General features: G+C 37.4%; 1 protein-coding gene across 3 annotated transcripts in view; it reads right to left on the bottom strand.

Moving 5' to 3' along the window:
- Positions 1-20,834, bottom strand: part of GREB1 (growth regulating estrogen receptor binding 1) — a 92,967-nt gene extending 72,133 nt beyond the window's left edge. Inside the window, exon 1 of one of the 3 annotated variants that reach the window (XM_085576268.1) lies at positions 20,695-20,834. The gene's annotated coding sequence lies outside the window, so the exon portion shown is untranslated. Of the gene's footprint in view, positions 1-13,633; positions 13,842-20,694 lie in introns of those variants that run through there. The other 2 variants (XM_085576269.1, XM_085576270.1) reach the window with 2 other exon arrangements.
- Between the last annotated feature and the right edge of the window lie 244 nt (positions 20,835-21,078).

Here is a 21,078-nt window from a genome sequence, read left to right on the forward strand (position 1 = left end):
GCCTTACTTAGCTTTTCAGACTCTGCCTTCAAGTCCATCTGCACTCTGGTTGCAGTTTTCTCTTCTTTGTCCTACTTTCTCTGACTTCTTTTTTACTTACTGTTTTCTAAAAACTTTTTACTCTCAATGCCCTCCTCATACATGCTCCACTTCCACCTACCTCTCCTTTCCAAGAATTGGAATATTCAACAATTAAACAACTAATACTGACACCTGGACACCACTAGACTTTATCATTGTTAAAAAGATTAAGAGATTGCATGTTGAGACTGTTGCAAACCTGTACACACTATAATGGTATTGCAGCTGCACGTATACCCATGTAATAAAAGGCATTGGTTTTTTTACCTTTAAACATCATCGATTAAGTAAATACAGGAGCAAGTTGACTACCTGATTCATCATAATAGTAAAAGCTTCTCCATAAACTCCTGATTTGCCATGGGTAGATTGTCCAAACTATGATTTAAGCTTTGTGTTTGCTCCCTGCCTTTGGTTACACTATTGAGGGTATGCTGCTCATGCCACTCAGCAGCAAACTTCTTTAGGCAAATTTCTTTCCCATTCCCTTCACAAACAGGTTAACATTTTTATGTGTATCCTCGTTAGTTTATATGTTTTGAATTGTTTTTCTTGCTCTCTCTTACTCTGTCCCATCACTGTGCAGTATCAATGAGCACTACTGTACTCTCATTTTCTGAGGCAAGTCACACTAGACATGAGATTCAGTACACATTAAAGAGAAGAGCTGAGTAATAATGAGCTTTAATTTAAAATACAGACATTAAAGACAGGAACCTCATCTTGTAGTGTTTGTTGCAGTTTGTTGCAGTGTCATCCAACGCAGGCTGCAACTTCTCCAAACACAAAACGCGTTATCCAGCAGCATTTGCTTTTCACTTTCTTTCACATTACTCAAATTCTCACACACTTTCCCATAATATGTAACAGGTTTCCTATAGTATAAATCTGTGACAGAATTCAAAGATATTAGTAATCAATACATCTCTAGATGTCCTCAACAAAAACTCTTCTGAAAAAACTCTAAGATCAAAAACTTGCTAAACACCATAGGAGACCACTTCTTCAGAAAATATTGTAAAATCCAGGTTTAACTATTTAATCTAATTGTACCATATCAAAACCAAAGAAAAACAAAATGCCAGAAGATAAGCAGTAATAAAAGCAAGCCATTTCTTCATTTCAGTTCTATTGCATGATAATTCCAGTGGCTATCCTGCTTCTTTCACAAGGAAAAACATTGAATCATGGAATCACAGAATGTTTTGCATTTTAAAGGTCATCTACTCCACCCTCTCTGCCATGACAAGGGATATCTCCAGCATAACCATGTCACTTACAGTGCCATCCAACCTGACTTTGAATGTTTCCAGGGTCAGGCACTTACCATCTCTCTGGGCAATTTATGCTGGTGTTTCAGCGCTTCTATTAAAAAAAAAAAAAAAACCTTCCTTATATCTAATCTTAATCTAACCTCTTTTTTTAAAAACTATTACTCCTTGTCCTATCACAACAGACCCTACTAACATTTCATTCATTGAACACTCCATCCACCAAATCTGTACCTCTCCAATTAATAGAGAAGGATGTCCTTCACTCATTGAAAATATTCTCTTGTGAAAAGTTAGGGACAGAGAAGTTTGCAAAATCAGGATGCAACTATGACAAGAAAAAAACGCAGGTGTAGTAAGAAAAAGGTTAAAATGCTATAGGAGATGCAATACTTTGTTTTCCATGTTTTTTTGAGAAGTAGCACTATATGATCTATTATAAGATATGCTAACTATAGAATACATAGTATCTGTGTTCAAGATCCATACTCTGAAAGTGAAAAGCATTTGAACTGTGAGAGTAGCAAGGAAAATAAATATGACCACGTAACCTCTCTGTGGTCAGTCGAGCACACAAGCAAATCTGCAGCTCTTCATCTTCTTTACTAAATGAGGGTATAGGAAGGTAGTAATAATAAGTCATCTTAGCAGCCCCAAATTCCAGTTTTCAAGCGCAATATCCATCCAAATAAATAACAATTATCTCAGCACATCTGTTGCTTGTTATAAACTTCAATACAGCAACAATGATAGTATCATCCATGTTCTCCCACTTAAACTTAACTCATAGGTTTATATCAAAGTTTTCTCTTCAGGCCTAAACCACAGTAAAATAAAGTATGGCAGAGAAACATATGATTCTTAAATAGTTGCATTACAGACTTTCAAAAGCACTTTGCACTTACACTTTTAGTTATTTTTAAAGATGTCATATAACCATGCACTGAAAAATCTCAGCTTCCATTTCCTCTATTTAAGTGTGCTGTTGATTCAACCACAGGTTTGCTTTCAATACTTACATTAATTACTCTTTGATTTAAGTATCTTCATACTGAATTCATGTTGTTTTCTTATTACAATAATGCAATTATATGTATTGATGTGGTCTAATTTTATTAAAGATTTCAAGTACATTCTAATTAATAATATACTCTTAGCAAAATGTGTGCAGCAGTGAGTCCTAAAAACTGAGTTTATCAAATATTTCTAGAGACTGATCTATAGTCAGAAATTGTTCTGAGCCCTCAGTCCTGTGAAGAATGTTTCCACATTGTGTCTACTTAGTTCAACAATGGCAGCGGCACTGCATAATGACACAAGCACTATCATTGGCTCTGAATCAGCTAAAAACCCCAGAGTTTGGTTCACAGGAATCCCCAGCACAAGCCCATTTCTAGGCTGCCTTCCTCTCTGTTAGTCCCTATTTCAGGCTTAACAAGCTGTTACATGGTTCAGGACCAGATTATTACCCCAGCTGTTCACCAACAGAATTTGCAATATCTCTTTGTAAAACTGAGGTTTTAAAGAACTCTGATCTCTAAAAAGAAATCCAAAATTACAAAAAGCAAATAGTTGTTTTGTTTTGGTTTTCTTTTCTCATTACATTTTATTGCATTTAGCACAAACAGCTCACAATAGCTGTTCCTTCATCATTATACTAAAAGGTTGAATGAATTTGAAATACATTATCTTAAAAATGATGGCATAAATCTTCCAGGCGTAAGTCAATATTTCAAGCATGAACTATATGAAATACTGGCTCCTTTTTGTTTTTAACAATACCTCAGTACATATAACACATTAATAAAGCCAACCAAACAAAACACCCCACAAACCAAACTTCTTTGCAAGTGTTAAAGGAAGATAGGGGGTTTGTTTTGTTTCATTTTCTCAGACCAGTTCTCCATAATATTTCCAAAAAGGCAAAAAATTCTTTGAAACTAAGGTCTCATTACACACACATTATGAAAAAAACCCATTAAAATTGGTTTTTGGATGTGCAGTGTCTAATTTACAGGCTTGCCTAATCTGCATTTTTAGAAACTAACAGATTGTTTTACTGGTTAGTGGAAATGTTATTGATCAGCTTTCTTCCTGAATTAATAGCACTATGATAGGACAACTTGCTTTCTCAGCTTTCCCAATGTTTTCCTGAAAAGAGGCCCATTACATGGCAGGGGGCAAAGGACAGGCCTTGATAACACTGTTTGTACATTTCTTTGATGTCCACAGGCATCATCCTAGACAACTGACCACCAGAGACAAAGGAGTACTCTCAGGCTGCTGGAAATCCCAGCCATTCTTCTCACCACCTTTTGATATCCCACGGCTTCCATACCCTGACCTCTGCACTCTGACATCCTTATTTGAAGGATGGGCAGAAACATCAAAAAAATGTTTCCAAATTTAGCCAATAAACTAAGGATTTATTTATTTTACTTTCCATAAGCGCATGGGAACACCAAAGATTTTAAAAAGAGAGTAGAAGGAAAAGTGTCAACAAGAAAAAAATACTTTGATTTTCTGGTTTTGAAACCATTTTCAAACACCTGCCTTCTAAAAGCCAACCACTTTGTCTAATGTGCCTTGACATTGTCATCATAATGCCTTGAGTGTGCCACATGTATCCACAGTATTTCTACTTAGCCAGTGTCATGCAGATTTCTATTTCTATTTCTATTTATATGTAGATGTCGTTTGATGACATAACTTCACTCAATAAACATACACATTTTAAGTGGTGTGCATGCTCTATGTAAAGGACTGATATAAATTTCTATGCATTCATATTTTAAAAAGAAATGTGATTTTAACATTTTTTCAAACCGTTTCACTCTCTACACACCTGTGTGATAGATAATTGGATCAGTTTTCCTGTTTTCCAGAATATTTGGAGAATAATTTTCCACAAATCTACCAGAGATTATGATGGGTGCTTTTAGACAATTTCATTTTTCACCCTTCTGAGGAACTGAAATTGAACAAAATGGTTAAAGACAAATAATACACATACAGCTAAAACACTGGAAGTCAGGCAAACACCTAGAGAAGCACCCTTCTCTCTTTATTACTATGGGAGATCCTGCTGAAAACCCACTCCAAATATGTAAGTGAATATACAAGTAAAACCTCTTAACAAGACCAACCTACTGACAAACCATATGTATGCACAAATTTGGAGTTTAGCCAAACTAGTATTCAGTCTCTTGTGCCTTGACAACAATTTTTTGTAACACGGTGCTGAAATATTATCCTGCCATGAAGTTCTTTAGCTTAAATGAGGACAAAATCCGGTCCAAAATATGATGGATTTCACAGTATACAAGCTTCTACACAATCTTTAGTTTAATAAACTGTGCCCAAATGATAAAATGTTTTGCATTGATTTTTTTTTTCAAACTGGCATCAATATAATTTTTTCCTACACTGACAATATTCCTCCTAATTTAAAACTCAATGATGTACCAGTGTTAATGCAACAGATATAGAATAACAGATAAATGTCAACATTTTAAAAACCAAACTATCCATCATTTACAATGCAAACACTGGGATTTATAATGCTTATTTTAAAGCTAGTTCTAAATCACCTATTATTATCTACTCAGCTCAGCCAATGTTTATTTATTTTAATGTCTGCCAGAAAAGAGTGAAACTGAATTCACAAAAGGAATGGTATGGGATTCAAACAGCCAAGAATCTTGAGATATTTAAAAACTCTCTTCTCCATATTAGTTTAATACCATAAAAAAATAAGGCATAAACCAACAAGAAAAATAGCAAGGGGGAAAAAAGATGTTTTTTAAAAAGTTTTGGAATTCATAAACTTCTCAGACAAAATGCTGATAGTATCCATACAAGGGCTGTTCTAATTGATCCTTCTGATTTTGGTGGGTTTTGAATTAAACCAGACCCCAAGAATTTCTGTTCAGTGATAGACCCTGACGATTTATGTTCAATGTTTAAACTTGTTATTTTTAAAATGAATTGCATGTGTTTAGGCAGAACAGGAGGCCCAATTCTGAATCAGTACAGACCCCTCAGAGCAGCTCTGGCAAGAATGTAAAACAGATAAAGTTATAATGGGGGGGAAAAACCTAATGAATCCCAAGTCTATAAATATTTTCATTTAACTGAATCCTGACCATGGATAAAACAAACTACCTGTGAACAGGCAACATATATACAAACCTAAGTTCATACCTATATAGCAAGAGGAAACACTGAAAATTCAGTGACATATATTAAATGCACACAAAGCCATTAACAAATCTTTCAGTTCTGGTAGTGCGCAATGAAGATTACAATCTATTTTATAGAGGCTCATTACTGCTCTGATGTTGGAAATTATTGCCCTGCCAGTTTTACACACATTGTTTTCCTTGTGAGCAATCTCTGACTGACCCTCTTTAGTAAAAGAAAGTTAACACTGTTACAGTAACAGATCTTCAGCAGCCGTATTAATTTCAAGCAGAATCGATTAGGAGCCATGCATGGGAGCAGCTCTGCTGGCACAGTCACATCTCTGGCAGAAGTGCAGTAAGGAGTTATAAGGGGCAGGAACCCAATCTCAGCCAGCACAGTTGCAGTCAGAAGAGGATGTGTGAATAAAGCCTTAGTAAAACACACTAGCTTTTCATGTGCATGCATTCATACACAGCCCTAAGTGTTGGCAAATTCTGTGGCTGCAGCTACACTTAATTCTGATGTAGGTAGAAGATACAAGGAACAGATTATTCCTTTGCAGTCCTGCTGTTTATCAGACTATTTTTTCTCCACTGTGCCATCGTCTTCAGGAGTTTCCAGACTCTCACCACATAACCTAAAAAAAATACAACTGTGAAGGAAATTTCTAACTGGATATGTCAAAAATTGCAGCTTGAAAAGAAATGTTTATTTCATCCTGGAACCACAGAAGCACACAATGAAAAAAACCAAACCAAACCAAACCAAAACAAACAAACCTCAGAAACTGTAGATTAAGATCTCATTTGCAAGATTTAAAGGGATCATTTCAACTGAGCAATATTTAACTTGAATTCAAGACAGCCTTTTGTTTTTAGAAAGTGAACACACTGCCAAAGAAACCAAATTACATGCAAAAGCAATGCCACCTAGCAGTGAAAATACAGTGAAGCAGTATAGCTAATTCAAAATGGGAATAGCACCACCCATAAAGCTTTGTTTTCTTCCTGCCATCCTATACACCATGACTTCCCACCCAGATTGACCTGTCAGCATGACCTTACACCTCCACAGCTACAAATATCTGGCCCAGGAAGAGATGCCAGGCCTTTATGTCCAGGGCTGGATTCACACTGCAGGACTGTGTTCACATCACCTGATGCTGGGCCAAAGTGTCTCTGGGCCTCAGCTGGCCCCTGTGGCCCTGACATAACTATTTTTGTGTGGTCTTTCCCCCAGTCAGTTGAATTTCATTATTATGCAGGCTGTATTGAAGCTTTTATCAGAGCAGGATTTTTTTTTGGCATGGAACTAAAAAGCATGTGATACATGAACTGAGATGTTGCACCACATTACACACAGGGTAAGACACCTACTTTAATTGCACTAGAAAATCACGTGGGATTAGGAGAGTCATAAGTAATTGTGTTCATCCACTTTGCCAAGTGGGAGCAGTCTTTGAAATAAATTAGCTCCAGAACAATGCTGAAGTTTTGCCTCAGAGGGAAATCATTGGATTTCTGTTAAAGAGAACACAATTCACACAGTGAACACTATCAGTGGGCTGAAACCTGGGAATGAACTCAAGCCAAGTCACCTGCCCCCATTGCTGCACTTTTTCACACCAACTGATACTCCCAATTGGATCCCTCAGCTGCCTTTGCCTTTCCATTGTGCATATGAAATGCTGGCTGCATAAAAGAAATTTAAAAAATAAAATAAAATAAGCATCAGAACATACTGGGAAACTTCACTGAATAAAAGAAAAGAAGACATAGACACAAGGAAAGACATACGAAAATCTACAGAAGAACCATCCATAATCACTGCCTGAAATGTACAGATGTTGGTATTTTCACTGAAAAATGTAATCTGACCTTTTGAGATTGTAGGGATTCTTTAAGGCACAGTAATAACTAAATGCTAGAAATGCATATGTATAATGAAGCATTTTCCTTTTTTGAGTATTTTAAATTCATTATCTAGAGCCTTATTAGGGACATCTATTGTATCACATATGCAGTGAGAAATTCAGTAGAAGACTTGCACTACAGCTGGACAATATTAGAATTTTCTAAGCTCTCTACTAATCAGCCAAACTGCAAATAAAGACATGTATCTACTTTGACATGTACAGTACCTGGAATCATTGGCTTCCCCATATAAGAAGGCAGCCCATTAGAGAGACTGAGCCTCCATACAAAAATATCCATATGCATAGTGATGTTATCGCTTCGTGACTCTGATGAATGGGAGCACAAAATTAACCAGATGAAGCAATCTTCTCGATCATACAAAATATATGTGAATTAAGCTTCGGAAATATATGGCAGGAGCATATCAGAAAAAATCAATAATCAGTGGAGGAGCAAAGATAGGTCCATTAAGGACAAGTGGGTCCATTAACCAAATAAATTCATTAACGCAACTACCTGAACTCATATGAGTAAGATCAGTTTTCACATCAGCAAACCCAATGTCTGCTTAATAATCCCAAGGAAAATACAGCATTTCCCTTTTATTCTGTCACCAGTGCTAAGCACATCTCCCCAGAAAACAGCAACACTACCTGATTTTCTAGTTGTTCCTCCTATTATTTCTCTGAATAAGAGCTTTTTCCCCTTCTGTATTAAATGTCCCTACATCACAGTTGAACTGGAAGATGTAGGATTGTCAGTGTACAGACTGCTTGTAGACCAATGCATTAAATTAACAGCTTGCCAAAAATTCACACTTTCACCTTCCCAGCCCACTGAAAGAAAATAAGATTCTGATTAGGTTTAATAGAAAAGGAAGTAAATGGCAGAATTAAAGATATGTTGAGCTGAAGCTGGAAACACAGCTTGTAAAATAGAAGTGGTTCAGTTCAAAGTAACCGAAGGTCTCCTTCTTTATCAAGACCTCAAAGACAAAAGGTTTTAGCCAGGAGTAGCTATGATGGAGCAGCTGAAGAAGCATGCACATGCTCAGGCCAGGGTAATTTACATAAGTTAAAACACATGTTGTCTGTCTAGGCTGCAAACTGTTGTTTATGCACAAAGTACAGAAGAAACAGTGTATGGATCAAGTTGAGGCCACCTGAACATGTTGGTACTAATGTTCATCAGTGGGCTAGTGTAGGCAAATAGGAGATACTCTAAAAATTGAAGTTGTTATAACTCTGATTTCATTATTTTCTTAATATTCTTGCTGCCTTACGCATGGAGAAAAAGGCAGGTTGTCTTTTCTAAGTTACAATACTGTGAAATTCCCAGATGATACTTCAAAGATGCTCAAGACAGTTACATAACTTCTATTTCATACAGAACAAAAGTCACTGTCATTTTGAAGACAAACTTCTCTTGAAGATTCTTGTAAGATCAAATCTTTTTCTAAGCTGACATAATGAGGGCTCAACAAGTTATAGTACATAGGGTGTCATCAGGCTGGCAGCCAGTCAACTACAGGGTTGAACAGAGCTCAATTTTAGGGCCAGTGTTATTTAACATTTGTATAAATTATCTGGACACAGGAGTTAAGTTTGCTGAAAAACACAAGAGGAGCTGTGGAGTCAGTTGAGGGTCAAGAGGCCTAATACAGAGAAACAACTGCAGAGATTAGGGAGCAGCATAATACCAACCAAAGGAAATTTAACAAGAGCAAGAGCTGGATTCTCCATCTAGGATGGGGCAATCCTGGTTAAACATACAAACTGGGCTGGAGAGCAGCTCCACAGAAAGAGATCTGAGGGTTTGGATCAATGGAAACATAAATCTGAGTATGCTCTGGCAGCCAAAAGGGCCAACCATGTCCTATGAGGCACAGCACCACCAGCCACAGCAAGCCTGTCGAGGGCAGCGGTTGTCCCTCTGTGCACTGCTTTAGTGCAGCCCCACCTCCAATGCCATGTGCAATTTTGGGTGCTTCAACTTAGGAAGGACATGAAACAACTAGAGTCTATCTAGAGGAGGGTGACAAGATGGTGTCAAAGGCAAGACTTTAGAGGAGTGCCTGAAGGAATGGAATGAAGCTGAACCAGGGAAAGACAGCATCATGTTGGACATTAGGAAAAAGTTTCTCACTGAGAGGATGGTTGGACACTGGCACAGGGTCACAGCACCAAGCCTGACAGAGTTCAAGGAGTCTAGATGACACTCTTAGTTACGTTTTAGGCTGTCCTGCAAGGAGCAGGGAATTGGACCTGATGATCTGTCTTCCAAATGATTCTATGTTTTTACTAGACATCTTCTTTCCTGTGATGTTAATAAACTTTCTACAAATAATTATTCATTTTTATCTACTGCATAATTATACAAATATGCCATCAACATAATTATATAGATTGCTTTCAGAACATGAAGTACTGCTGTGCTCTTTAACTAGAAAAAAGGTATTTTCTTCATGTAATACTTGATCAGTATTTATATTTTACAGCATTTTTCCTATAGTATACAATGTAGGCAAATGGCAATTTTTTTTTTTACTCAGAGATACACCATTGCCAATGTTACTTCTTAGACTTCCTTACTTCCTCACATAAATATTTAAGCATGAAAGGCAGCACATGGATAATGGCAAATGAAGGCAAACCAAAACCAAACCAATTATATTTGGAATCCTTAAGTATAATTATAAAGGTACAGCTACAAATATCTGTAAAATGAGCATTAGTGATACACATGAACTTCCTTAGTAAATTATAGTATTTCCTGCCACAGTCTGTGTAAAAATTCTGAAAATTTAGTCAGATTTCCCGACTGACTGAATCATTAACCATACTCCTCATGGGCAAAAAAGCAAAGAAATATTCAGCTGTAGTTCAGGAAGCAATACTTTCCCTGTGCATATGTGGAATACACGAATGCAGGCATGTTTTTGTGAAAGTAGGCATGTTTGCATGTAGATTTTGGTTGGTTGTAGTTCCACTAGCCTTTTATGCCCCTCATGTGGCTTATATTCACATGAAATAAATCCCAAGCTCTGCCTGATCTCAGCTGATAGTAAGTAAATGTTTTATTTTGTATGAAGGTGAAAAAAAGGAGTAAGAGATCACTTATCATTCACCTTGCAGGTCTTGTATTCATTAGAAAAGCCACAATCAATAAGAACCAAAGGCAATTTCTCCCTAAAGATAACTATGCCCTGCATCACTAGAGGGTCTGGGAGTCTCACAGGCTTTGATTTATTAGTAAGAATCACCTTTTAAAATTTACAACTTCCTAATCCAAATATTAATTTACTTAACTCTGCTGCAAAATGCCCTCCTTTTATTTTGTTATACAAAAATATACTGCTTTTTCTTATCCTTACTTTTACAGTGTGACAGTTCCGTAAGTTTCAAATGCAGAAAAATTGGAAAGGTCTTACTTTGCCACTTTTCACTTTTTATGCAGCAATATATTCTGGGTTTTGGGGACAAGTGTTGTTTTATTACAAGAGAAACTATGAAAGCCAGTAATTTCTTATACAGAGTACATTCTTTTGGTTTAACAAGGAAAAACAGAATTCAAACCATTGTTTTTAACTTGCTATTTCACGTTAGAAAACTCTTTCCTTAACTTTGTGCATATTATGCATAGTTTTATTGCATAACATGAAATCTCATCTGAGAGATTCAAAGCTATTGTATCCAAAGACAGACTACCCTAACAAGGAATTTAAATACAGACACAAACAGACAATAGACTTGAGGCATAAAGGAGAGAAAAAAAACCATATTCCCAATACCAAGGCATACAGACACTTTCAACAGAAAATAAAAACATTGTACCTAAAGGATATTCACAACACAAAGATGATCACAGCCTGAGTGAAATCCCATCATTTCTGGGCTTCTGCTTATTACATCTTCTGTCAGGAGCTAATCTCATGTGACAGGCCTGATCCAAAGCCATTTGAAATCTATGGAATGTCTCTTCTTGACTTCGGGGAGCTTTGAATCTAGCCCTTATAAACTTCAAGAACAATACAATTCATGGAAAGTTGTTTTAAGAGAACAATAGCTAACTATTGTCTAAGTAGAAAAGAATGTTAGCTTCAAATGAAATTTACCTGCAATGGTAGATTTGTGTTAAGATTCTTTTATTACTGTTTCTTTATGCATCTAACACAGCTAAAACTTTCCTAAGTAAGAACATGCCATTTCTTTAACAGAAGCCACAGAAAATCAAAACTGTAGTCAAAACCAAAAAGAAAAGTAAAAGTAAAAATATCATTTTGTACATAGTACATACATTTAGGTTTTCTAAGGAAACAAAAGATCACTTTTAAGGTCTCAATTTATTCAATATTTTCTTAAACAGCTGTACATTAAGGACAAAACAGAACAAGAGGTTTCAAAAATGTATCAGTTGTTCCTGAAGTGAGAAAATCAAAAGACAGAATAAAAAATTAAAAAAAAAAAAACCACCATCAAACAAAGCCAAACTAGTTGTATAAGCCAGGGGGTGGGCTGACAGGAAAGCAAGTTATTTTGTTTTTGTTTTATAATAAAAACCCTGATTGTCTACTAACTTAAGTAAGTATCAAAGCTAAAGGTAACAACTACCACATCAGACATGGTGAGCAATGTCAGACTGTTATTTATATTCTGAAAATAATATAACTGAAATAATGAAACTGAAATAGCAATTAAGGTAACTCTAAACACTGGTGGAAGAGAAGTCCTATTTCTGTGATGTCTTTCATTTATAAGAAAAATGAGGCAATGTAGACCAGTACAGACCCTGATGTTGATCTGATGTGCATTTGTAGCAGTAAGTTTACACTGACAAAAAAGCAAATCAAACTTAGCTCTACCACCTCCAACTTCCCAATGCACCAGAGAGGTGGTTCCAATTTCCTGCCCCACAGAACAAATTAACTCACTACAGCTATTTTAGTTACCCAATGTTGAGATGAAAACATAGAAACTTCCAATTAAGCACAAATATTCCAGAATGCCCACCTTCAGAGAATGACTCTATGTTTTATAGCAAAAAAAAAATCCCAAAACCAAAAAAACAACCAACCCCCCCAAAAAAAACCCACCAACAAAACAATCAAAACAAACCCCAACATTAGGTCCTAAAGACTCTCATTCATAAGACATACAAACCACTGTTAATTTTCACTGTACATGGTTCTACATGTTTAACAACAAACACTGACACTATAACTTTAATTAATTAAAAATTTCAGAAGGGTCTATGAAGTATTAGGTCAAAACCAATGTAGCTATACCTCAAAAAGTAAAGTAAATGAGACAAAGCACAAGTGAAAAGCAAACAGGCAAACATTAATTTTTGCAATGTGGAGATGCTCCTTCGTTTTCTCCTTCATTTAAGCTCCCAGTATCCACAAGTAAAAATAAACATTTCACTTTATAAATGCACCTAAACAAATTGCTGATTTTTTAGTCTGAGTGGATGAAAACACAGAACTAGAAATTTTATTTCAGACAAGTATAAAATGGTAGTTTGATTTTTTTCCTAAATGAAATTAAACAGTATTTCTCAGGTCAAAGAGTATACCTTGTTTTGGTATCACAAATATTATCTTAAAATTATCAAACAGCCCATTTTGTTTGACTTTAAAAGCATATTATTTTGGGAATGTTGTCTTCTTTCCTTGTTGTTGCTATTTACTGCATTTTTAATCTGAAACGTTGTCCTGAAGCGAAAAATCAAATTTTAAAGTAAAAAAAAAAAAGTCAAAACAATATGCAGACTTTATTTTTCTTCCTTCTGACATGCAGAAAAGAATGAATTGTTTTGTTCACTCCAAAACTATATTTTGGCTAAACAAACTATTTCTATGCTTTGCTAAGTCCCATTTATCCACGTATCACTTATACCCCATTCTCTCCTCTTCCCACCCAGGCAGCTGGGACACGAACTGCTCGCAGCTCAGGACTGCTGGCTGCTATCCCGATCCCTTCGGACCTGCCCTGCTCTCCTCCAACTGCGCTCCTCCTGCTGCTGGGACTCACACTTCCCTAACCTTCAGGAGCCCTGGGCTCCCACTTACCCCCCTGCCGTCTCGGAGCATTCCCAGGTGCTGATAATCTTCTCTATTGTTGCTGCTGCTTCCCCTTATTCTGGCAGAAGCTACAGCTTTGCAAGTTGCACGGCTCTTACCTCTGAGACCCTCTTTGTTGCTCTGTCTGCGACCACGCTGGAAGCAGGGAGTGATGGATATTAGGGAAGCATGAGCCTCCCCTCGCTGTTTAGCAGCGTGGTCTGCAGAGAAAGATAGAGATGCTGCTCCCTCCTCCTCCTCCTCCCCCTCGCTGTCCCAGCTTCCTCCTCCCTCCTCCTTGCTCCCTCCTTCCCATCCACAGAGAGCTCCAGCGCTCTCCGCGCTCCCAGACAATGCCCTACCTCTCAGCACCAGCTACCTAAGGTCAAGAATACAACCCCTCACCCTTCCCCCGCCTTTTCCTCTCCGCCCAGGCATCTTCACCCCTGCTTCCCACGGAATATGGTATCTTCCCAACCAGACATGCCTGAGTCCATTCTGGGATCTAAAGTGTGCAGACAATTTCAGCAACCCCGGGGAAAAAAAAGTTATAAAACAGAAAATGCACAAGGAAGACCGGGGATATAAAGGGAAAATTGAAGCCTTTTGGAGAAATTGGAAACTTTGGGAGTTTATCTTTGTGTTAAAACAAAAACAAAAACAAAACCACAAAAAAAAAAAAAAAAACAAAAACAACAAAAAAAAAAAACCACAAACAAACCCAAAAATCAAGTCACAGTAGCCAAAGACTGCCACTTGGAGATTAGTTTAAGAGATTAATACAAATAAAGAAAAGTGCCCTGGATAGCAAGTTATCTCCCAAATCCAGTTTACCTATTGTTTATGCTCTTTGTCTCTCAAGCTTTATTCTAAATAGTTTTTCTGTAAAGAAGCCTCCAAACTTTTCCCCTGCAAAGCCAGCCTTAAATACCAGCATACTCTGATGATGCAATAGAGAATGAAACAGAAAAAGTAATCAGTAACATTTTTTAAGATTATGAGCTATGCAATAACCCCTTTAAGATCACAGAAGACACCAGCACAACTCCTCTGACTTTTCAGCTTGAATGACAAATGTGTTCAAGGGGTCTTTTCTCACTTTGAGCAGTTATGGTGTTTAGAAGCACTTTCAGGTGACCAGTACATGGCTCCCAAAAGTCACATATAATTACAGCTAACCAACATGTTTTTCTTACGGACCTAATTTTAGACACATGGTAAAACAGTCCTTATAAAATGTTTATGTTTGTTATGGAGACTGTGGAGAGATGTAAGTGATGCTGAACAATTCTAAAAGACCTTGACTGCTTAAGGTTATACAACCTTATTTAGGTGGAGAGGGTCTCCCTCTGGAGATCTCATGACACTTCTAGCTCTCACCAGTGACGTATGGCCACCAAACAATACCACTCCTAAGCTGTACTAAGTCAGAGGTTTCGTTTTAAGAACAGGAAAACTTTAAAATATCTCTATAAAATCATTGACATGCTTTTCTAGAACAGTCCAGAGATGTCACATTTGTCAGCACAATTTCTGAAGGTCAGAACTTCTTTCTGATGGTCAGCAAAGGAAGCTTTAGAATGGACCAATCATTTGGAAGTAATGTATCAGCAGGACCAGAGGTTGTTTACACAAAATCCAAAACTGTTGAACTACCAAGGATGAAGACTGTACATTTCTGGACAATCTGATCCATAGCTTCATTATTCTTATGTTAGAGAACAATGGGAAAAAATTCCTTTTCTCCGTTTCTTTCCCCCCATTTCAGATTAGTGTTATTCCTTTCAAATGACACATTTGAAAAGGCTACAGCAGAACAGAAAAGCAACATACAAGAGTGACTAGAGATTTAAAATAACTTCCACACATAACAGATTACATAGGTTAGGAATCTTGAAATTGAAAAACTGGTAACTGAGCTGATAAATATCTATTGAGATATTTAGTTGAGAATAATATAGAAAAAGTGCACTGAAAAGAAATTATTTCAGTTTCCCATAATACAGGAATTACAGAGTACCAAATTACATGATTGGGGAACATATTTGAAACAGAATTACTTCATTTTTCCTAACAAGTTAAAATCATGGAATTCACTGCTGTAAAAACTGATTATTTTTCCTTTCCTGAAATTATATAAATTGTCATTTTCAATTAATAATTTATTATTATTCATTAGAATTTGCCTTCTGATAAGAACCAACTTAAAATGAAGGAAGCTCAAGGAGACCTTATTACTCTCTACAACCACCTGTAAGGAGGTTGTAATGAGGGAAGTGTTGGTCTCTTTTTCCAAGTAATAAGAGATAGGATGAGAGGAAACAGGCTCAAGCAGCAGAGGAAGTTTAGATTGGTTATTAGGGGAAACTTCTTCACCAAAAGGGTTATCAAGCTTTGGAAGAGGCTGCCCAGGGAAGTGGTTAAGTCACCATTCCTGGAGGTATTTAGAAGATGTGCCAATGGGGCACACAGGGACATGGTTTAGTGGTGGACTTGGTAGTACTGAGTTAATAGTTGGACTTGATGATGTTAGAGGTCTTTTCCAACCTAAATTAATCTCTAAGGTTCCTCAGTATTGTAGGCAAAATTGCCATTCCTCAAAGGTAAAACAATGGTATTACCATTCAGCTACCTTCCATTTTGCTTGTGGTGGAAATGTGAGAGGAAGGGAAGGATGAGAAGAAAAGCAGAAAAGTCTGCTTAGCTTTAATCCTCTGGTGCTGGGATCTCATCTCGCTGGAGGCCTGGGACCTGTTCACAAGGGGTGTTACTCCCTGATGGAAAGACATGGAAACTCATGGAAGACTGGGGCTGGACTAGCAGAGCCTGGAGGAATGCAGATGCCTCAAAAATGGAAACAAGTACCTGAGTTTCTCCAGTGGTTTCCAGTGTTTTTTACAGCATCTGTATCAGCTCGTCTCCCAGTGGCAGGTAACCCACTTTCCCAGAATCTCTTTCTCCTACACCTTCCCTCAGCACAAACAGGTGCCCCAACATTTCTCATCCATTTCAAGTTCTCACTGCTTTAGAGTGAGAAACTGGAGGAAAGGATGGAAGTGGCCAACGTACTTTGTGTTAGGCTTGAATTACTTTTCTGCATCTTGACAATCCCACTATCAGTGAACGTGCTGAATCATAAATCTCACTGCACACATAACAGCAAGCTACTCTAATTTCAAGTAGGTACTGTATAACACTTTTTCACATTGTAAGAAAAATAATAAAATAAATTTTTAAAAACTCACCCTAAGAAAAAAAAAACAAATCAAACAAACAAAAAACCCACAAAAAAACCCAAAAAACAAAATTTAAAAACCTAAACAAAACGAACAAAAAAAAAAAATCCCACAACAAAAAACACACTGACTTCAAGGATACTTTTAAACTCAGGATATAATGACAACCACCTTATGAGGACATACTTCAACTTTTCCATACATTTAAAGTTTACAAAATAAATCCATCAGTGAATTCTGCACCTCCTCTGCCACAGAAAAGATACAAACAAAAAATATAATAATGACCTTTTGCAACAGGAATCTTCTTCTGTTGATAAATTCCTTACCATGGATGAAAACTTCCAGCAGATTCTGTAAAGACCTTTGCCTAGAAATCCCCAGGCTGTGTCAGACAATGGCAGATGGCTTACTGCCAAATTTCCAAACCTTCCTAAGAACACAATATTCACTGAACTTTTTCAGTAAGACACCAGTGTTCATATACAGTAAGTACTTGCTATTTACACAACTCTAATGTCACCTTAAGGGTTTTTTTTCCATCTATATAATTTCTTTACTAAATTAGAGGTAGAAGAAGCAGGAGCTTCAGTTTATATCATGAACTAAATCCAATGTCTCCAACGAGATACCACATCCATGACTTTTAAGTGTCATTCAGGACATGACAAAAATGAATGCCATTTAGCACTGTTCTTCTCTGATCTGATTAACTGACTCAATCTTCCTCATACACAACAAAGTGAAGAAATAGGAGATCTGCCTTCTTAGACTAAAGGATGACTATTTTCCATGTATACAGGAAGATTTTTTTTCAGGCAGATTAAGCTGAGCACATCAAGAAAAATTCTACTATTGCCAGAAACAGATTTAAGTCATTGCATTTTACAGCATAAAAATGTATACCTTTATGCCTAATAGTTATGCAGTGGTGAGGACCTTAGGGAGGCCTGGGAGCTTCTACAGACTGACATACTAATATACAAAAAAATGGATAACTCTATAGCCCCTGTAGTTCAAACAGGTATTTACAGCTATTGCTGTCTTTCATGATTTTGTACTTTTTCAGGAATATATTTCCTCTGGCTCATCTTTTCAGCAATACATGTGCACCTAATGTAAGATCCAGTTACAAGATTATTGTCTTGAAAGGAAAGATTTCATTTAATACAGAGCTGTAGAGTTTTACACAAGGCAGCCTTGGCTTTAAGAGCAGAATGCTGTAACCACTGTACACATAAAGAAAGAAAAAAATCATATAAGGGTATAAGGTACTCTTTAATGGATGTATTTCCAATTTCAGAATCACATATATAGGCTAATAAATATTAATAGTATATTAATGCAGCAAAAAGTAAAAGAGTGGGAAAATAATATGATTAAAACAAAGCTTGAATATTACAATGGCAATATAAAAACCACCAAAAAGCTCATACTGCGTTAGATACAAACCATGCACCATTTCAGTGCTGCATGAAGTTTACCAGTAAAAACTTTTACAAAGCAGTCAAATTTCAGCTGCTCAGAATAAAACCTACATGCCTTGCCTAAGTAGTGCATGGCAAAGTATTTACCATGTATTTACAAGTAATTTAAGAAGCATTTTTAAGAAACTTATGTTTTGCCCTTCACATACAGTCATCTAAAAATATTAGTGAATCCACTATTCTGGCAGGTTTTGATGGTAAAAGATCAGATTTAGGAAATGAATTATTGCCCCCTGGTGGCACTTTAAGAATCAATGTAATGAAAAAGAAATCAATTTCAGATAAATAAGCAAATAACTTTTAAGTATCCTGTTTTGTACAATTAATATCTGGAGGTGTTAAAAGAATGCACAGTCATTTTAGTATGTATTAAGATGACAGTAAATGGGGTATAATTTACATTTTCATCTTCATGATTATTCTAATAAAGAATGTGTTATGTTTAATTATCAGTTTTGTAAAATGTAAACAGTAACATACCAGAATAAAACTCTTTATCAGCAGACTGCCACAGCAAAAACTCCTGACAGTCAAGCAAACTACTTCAACATCTAATTTTTACTTAAAAGAATATTAAGTCTTTTTAATTTTCATATAAATATAGAAAACACTTCCCGAATCTGAATCCAAGTGAGGCTCTTCTTCACTCCATGAGATAACATCAGCAGGCAAGGACAGAGAAGCACGGGAACAACAGGATTTGATCTTATGACTGGCTAGAACAACAGCATAGTTAAACATTGATGCAATGTTTTCCACATGGGTTAATACAGGAATTCATGTATCCTAATCCTCAAATTATGAGTTGTTAACATCCTCCTAACGTCTGTCCAGCCAACAGCCACCAACTCCTATTCAATGACTTTAATACTGCTTGGCACTTTCCTTACATCACCTCAAACTAACATGGCCCTGAACATCTAGTCCAAATCATTTTGCTGTTCCAGGTGAAAAAAACTTGCTTTATCACAGTGGGTCTATACAATCTGTAATTGCAATGATAAAATATATCTTCCAGAATACAAAAAAGAGTAGAAATATTCATTCCTCATGGAACTACACATATTACCACATAGAAATTACCAATTAGGTTATGTTGCACATACAGAAATGAGCATTTTTACATTTTAGTGTAATCACGTGTCCCTTCCATAATAGGAAAACCTCCACCTGCAGCAGTCTAACCTTGCCTTGCAATACTGACAACCAGCATTTGCATGACATCTTTAAATGCACAACTCCCAATCTCCTGAAATACAAACATCTTGTCTTTGAGGAGCTGCAATATATTTTTCCCTCTTTTATTTTTGTTGATTCATTAGAGCATGAAAACAACTCACCTCAGTTCTACACTTCTCTACAAGGTCAATTATTACCATGGAAATACTTGGCTGAAAATTTATTGCTATGAAGAAAACTCCATTCTCTATCTAGGCATCTGATATATCACTGGTGATACCATAAGCTACTCTAAAGGAACGTCTAACTGGAAGGGCTATGAAATACATAGTAAATGAAAATTAATTCAGTATTTATTCAAGATAATATAGTATTAGTTGACTTGTTTGGTCTGACATATTAGAGTATGAATAAAGTTCTTCATGGCTTTGAATTCTTCATACCAGACTAGCAGTTTTACATGTCTGATGAAATCAGGACTAGAAATTTCACCTGAAATGTGGGTGGGAGAAGCAAAATAGTTCATAATTCTTAAAGCAAAAGAACTCCATGACAGACTTACCTGCTGTAGAAGAGAGTTAATTGCCATAAAGAGCAATTAAGCAACAAATGGGATACCTAACAAGGATCTGTGTTTTAAAGAAATGTTTTTGTCTTGACAAACAGAAGTTATCTATGCAACTGGCAATTTTGAGACTACTGCTGAGGCTGGCAAATGACAAGGTGTCAGTGCTTGTAAAACATTACCAGAAGTGTGGAGGAAAGGGCAGGAGCAATGGAACTGGGACTTGGGGAAGGATGTTGCTGCAAGGTAAATGTACAGGATTAGTGTGGACATGCCACATTTGATGGCTCCTGTCTGGCCCTAGAGGAACATACCTTGCCCTTCACTCACAAACCTCTTGTAATTAACTTATACCTGACACAGGCATTCTAGCCATGTCTCCCCTATGAGTGACACACATAGCTCTGGCTGCCTTGCACTAGCAAGTATTGACAAAACCAGGTAATTTGGCAGGGAGTCAATACTAATTACTCTCACTCACACTTGCATGGCAATGCTCAGCCAGAATGCTCTCTCCCAGCTCTTGCTGTTACCTGAAGGAAAGAGAACCCTCTCCTCGAGGGGAAGCCCTGTGAGGAGTGCCCGAGGGGAGGCCTCACTGCACTTTCAGCTTCCTTGGAGGGGAACAGGAGGGGCCGACACTTCTCTTTGGTGACCAGGGACAGGACCTGGAATGGGAGGTTCAGGTTGGGTATTAGAAAATGGTTCTTTACCCAGAGAAGCAGTGGTTGGGCACTGGAACAAGCTCCTCAGGGAAGTGGTCACAGCACCAGCCTGCCTGCCAAAGCTCAAGAAACACCTGGACAGCACTCTCAGGCACACGGTGTGACTCTGGAAGTGTCCTGCGCAGAGCCAGGAGCAGGACTCGACGATCCGTGTGGGTCCCTTCGAACTCGGCATATTCTCTGATTCCTCCCTTAGCCCACGCTGGCTGCTGCAGCGCCCAGCGCCGCTGTCGCAGAGGCGAGGACAGCGGTGAGGGGGCCGTTTCCTCCGCCGGCCCGGCAGGCTGACGGGAGAGGAGGCGGGGAGGAGGGGAGGAGGGGAGGTGGGGAGAAGGAGAGGAGGAGAGGAGGAGAGGAGGGGAGGAGGGGAGC

This window comes from Lonchura striata, chromosome 3 (assembly GCF_050655825.1).
Source record: "Lonchura striata isolate lonStrDom1 chromosome 3, ASM5065582v1, whole genome shotgun sequence".
NCBI lineage: Eukaryota > Metazoa > Chordata > Aves > Passeriformes > Estrildidae > Lonchura > Lonchura striata.